At 30.6% G+C, this 4095-nt stretch overlaps 1 long non-coding RNA gene across 1 annotated transcript; it reads left to right on the plus strand.

Moving 5' to 3' along the window:
• LOC111059843 lies at window positions 1-3295 on the plus strand. The gene is made up of 3 exons (XR_005573207.1): window positions 1-452; window positions 1114-1295; window positions 2967-3295. It is a non-coding gene; the product is annotated as an uncharacterized LOC111059843 (long non-coding RNA).
• The last annotated feature ends 800 nt before the right edge of the window (window positions 3296-4095 follow it).

The raw sequence follows: 4095 nt of genomic DNA on the forward strand, positions 1-4095 counted from the left end.
GAACTCTAATCTAATCTAATCTCATCCATGATCCATCATTTCTACACTCTATGCTCTCTCTCTTCTCTATTCAACTGCATATGCTTTCTATTACTATGTTATATTTTCCAGTACGGTAGGCTATATAGTTTGAGTCTCTCCACTTACTACCTGCTCCACAGTTTCGAATAATAGTCCCTTCTTTTGTAATAGTGTAGGTCTGTCACCATTGTCCACTGGTCTACCCTCTCTTTCTCAACTCACTCCTTCTCAGTCGGAGTATTTCGCGCCCTTTTTGGTTGGGTTTGCCTTTTGGTTAGTTGTAGTGTTGTAGTCACTAAACTGTCACTAGTCAGTCGCAAGGGCCAGTTAGTTCAGTTCATCATGTATTGAATACAGATTACAGTTCATGTTTCCAGTGTTTTATCCGGGAATTTATTTGTTTTGAAGTCACTTGATCTTCTATTATCAATGTAAGTACACAATAATATTACTTTATTTATGGAAGTTTGAATCATAGACTGATAAAAGTATATCTACTATAGAGTAGCTTGGAGAAAATACACATTATTATTATATTTTATAGATCTAGCTTGCGTTCTGTCTTTTCTACCTATATTAGGTAGGTTCAGTTAATTCATTTTGGTTGACTAGTTGAATTCTACCTGACCTGATAGGCTGTAATGAGCTAGAGGACTGAACAAGCTTATATTTTTTACCGGTCATCATACGATAGCCCACAAATTTGGGTTATATATTTAGTCTCTTATTTCAATCGGTATAAGAGTATCAGAGCCTATGATTTTTGTCAAATCTTCAGCATTCCAAATTTTTTCAAATCACTAGCTATTATTTTTTTCGTATTCAATCTTGAATTTAAACCCCTACTTCAAAAATATTATTTTTTGCCGTAACTATAAATTCCACTAAATGAAACAGAACTAAGCACTTAGAACAAAAATGATCTACATACATAATCTGCTTTCTAAGTTATTTGATAGAGTTTTTTGGAAATTGTAAAAAACAAAGGTTACATTATGAATTCATCAGATAGATATACTTGATCCCTTTGAGAATACTTTAATTTTGATATTATCATCCAACTAAAATATATTGTTTTTTCATTGTTCAAAGGAGACGTATGTCGCGTCATGCGCCGATACAGCTTTGAAGGGGCGCACAATCACGAGTATCATGGGGAAGCTGGTGACCCTTCGTTGCCATATACTTTTCGTGGAAAAGAGTTCAACGCAAGGACGACCATGAGATAGAGAAAAAACCATTCAAGGGCCTTCTCATAACTAAAGTTATGATTGGTAAGATTTCAGCAAATTTATCTTTTTGAAGTTTACTGTGTAGCTTGCTTCATATTTTTCAACAACGCTAATTTGGCAATATTAATATCAGCCAGACAAAATCCCACTTGAATAGAAAATACTACTTCACTGACTCAAAAACTTTATTTCGCCATTAAACATGACATCCACAAACACCGTGGTTGAGTGGTAGAGTGGACACTACTGTCCAAACTTCGCCACGACATTAAAATGAAGGAGTCATTCTATTCTATTTAATAAAAAAATGAGTCATTCCATCCAGGATCTGCAATATTGAATATCTAAGTTGATTTTTTCAATTTGGGAGGTGGTCATTATGATGCTGATCGTTACTCAGTATTGGAAATATTAATTGATTTGTAGTAAGCTACAAATCTGGGATTAACACTCCACATAGCCCCCATCCAGATAAATTAGCAAAAATAATATATTTTCAAAATTTACGCCAAAACCCAACACTCTGGTCCACAACTTACAACTCGACATGTGTATACATATATACATATGTATACATATGTATCGTTTGAAAAATATCAAGTAGCACATGAAATTAGTTTTATATATTCAAATGTATAAACTTGTAAGTTCATCATAAATAGAGTATTTTCTTCAAGTCTTTGGTCTACTATGATAATTTTTATAAACTTAAAAACTAGCATTACACATTGATATATCCTTAACAATCACAATAAATTGTAAACGCACTTGTGCTGGGCCACTATGTAGTGATGCTCAAGTCCTATTACTCTGAGCCATAAAAAACATGAATTGTTTGACATAATATAATAAAACTGCCCAATAAATCCATTGAATCAGCGGCCCAAAGAGCCTTGTCCTAATGTTTTTTTTTCATTCTATGACTATTATATAGTCTACTACACTGTATTATATACCATACCTTGAACTCTCTACGACTCTACCTATACTACTCTACATAGTATAGATATTCTGTTATTAGGTAGTAGAATAGTAAAGCTGTACTATAATTGTTCTTTGATAATATTTGAATTGGCTCAAAATTATGTTCCATGATGATGAAGTCGAACCATTTTTTCTAAATGAGCTCTATCTTTCCAAATATAAGTAGAATTCTAAATGCTAAGTGTCGAATAAAGTTACTAAACATAACAGGAGGGGGCATATGCTTCATTGCACAAGGGTCGAAAATGTGCTAAATCTACCTGCCAAAGGGTATTGCAGTTGTATTGTTCTCGCTTGACCGTCCCATGTCCCCAATGAGATGAGTTTCACCCATTGATTTGATATTCTATTTTTTTGTTTTATTGATTTGAAACACAGAGCCGTCGTTAAAATATTCTAGTAGAATTCATCTAGAAGTGAAAAATTACATTTTTAGGAGAGCAACTGGAAGAATTGAATACCACGAGCTCTTATGACAATAACTTTGTATTCTAACAGATAAGTGAAGTAAACATGTTCTTTCCAAATTTAGATGACATTCTTCATAATAATTATTGATTGATTGATTGATTGATAATGTACATAACTGAGGTTCCAATTTTGTTTTCCTTTGAACTTGATCTGCTGTGGACCTACAGGTCAAATGCTTCCGTTTTGACTTATTTTTGTACCTGAAGTTATACAATAAAGATGACATTGAAATCAAGTTGATTCAATTTTTGTTCACAGACATGGAGAAAAGGAGAAGAAACAGTCGTCTGCTGAAGTCAATGAAGTCGAGACACTTGAAAATTTTAATTTGGAGCTCCAGCCATAAAATACAATTCGTCGCATTACTATGTTAATTATGAATGTTTAAGTAAAGGATTTATTCATCAATTTTGAAGTTATGTAATTTTTTCAAATCCAGCTGAATATACTATTTATTCTATAAAGGAGATTATATGTCAATGATTTTGAATCATTCTGAAGAACTTATTCAATCATTTCTAAAGTGATTTAAAGTAGTTTATTAATCATAATTTTGCTCACTTAAAGCATTGTAAATCATTGTAGAGTGATTTGAGAGTAATTTTAAAAGTGTTTTTAATCTACTTTGAAATGCTTTGAAGTGATTTAAAAAGTACATAAATCGATGATTCTAAATGATTTTTAAGAACTTATTTAATCATTTGAAAGTGATTTTCAAGTAGTTTATAAATCACAATTTTGCCCACTTAAAGCATTGTAAATCATTTTACAATCATTTAAAAGTAATTTAAAAGTGATTTGAATCTAGTTTGAAATGCTTTGAAGTGATTTAAAAAGTACATAAATCGATGATTCTAATGATTTTTAAGAACTTATTAATCATTTGAAAGTAATTTATAAATCACAATTTTGCCCACTTAAAGCATTGTAAATCATTGTACAATCATTTAAAAGTAATTTAAAAGTGATTTAAATCTACTTTGAAATGCTTTGAAGTGATTTAAAAAGTACATAAATCGATGATTCTAAATGATTCTGAAGAACTTATTCAATCATTTGAAAGTGATATCAAATGATTTTCAAGTAGTTTATAAATCACAATTTTGCCCACTTAAAGCATTGTAAATCATTTTACAATCATTTAAAAGTAATTTAAAAGTGATTTGAATCTAGTTTGAAATGCTTTGAAGTGATTTAAAAAGTACATAAATCGATGATTCTAAATGATTTTTAAGAACTTATTTAATCATTTGAAAGTAATTTATAAATCACAATTTTGCCCACTTAAAGCATTGTAAATCATTGTACAATCATTTAAAAGTAATTTAAAAGTGATTTAAATCTACTTTGAAATGCTTTGAAGTGATTTGAAAAGTACATAAATCGA

This window comes from Nilaparvata lugens, chromosome X, assembly GCF_014356525.2.
Source record: "Nilaparvata lugens isolate BPH chromosome X, ASM1435652v1, whole genome shotgun sequence".
Lineage (NCBI taxonomy): Eukaryota > Metazoa > Arthropoda > Insecta > Hemiptera > Delphacidae > Nilaparvata > Nilaparvata lugens.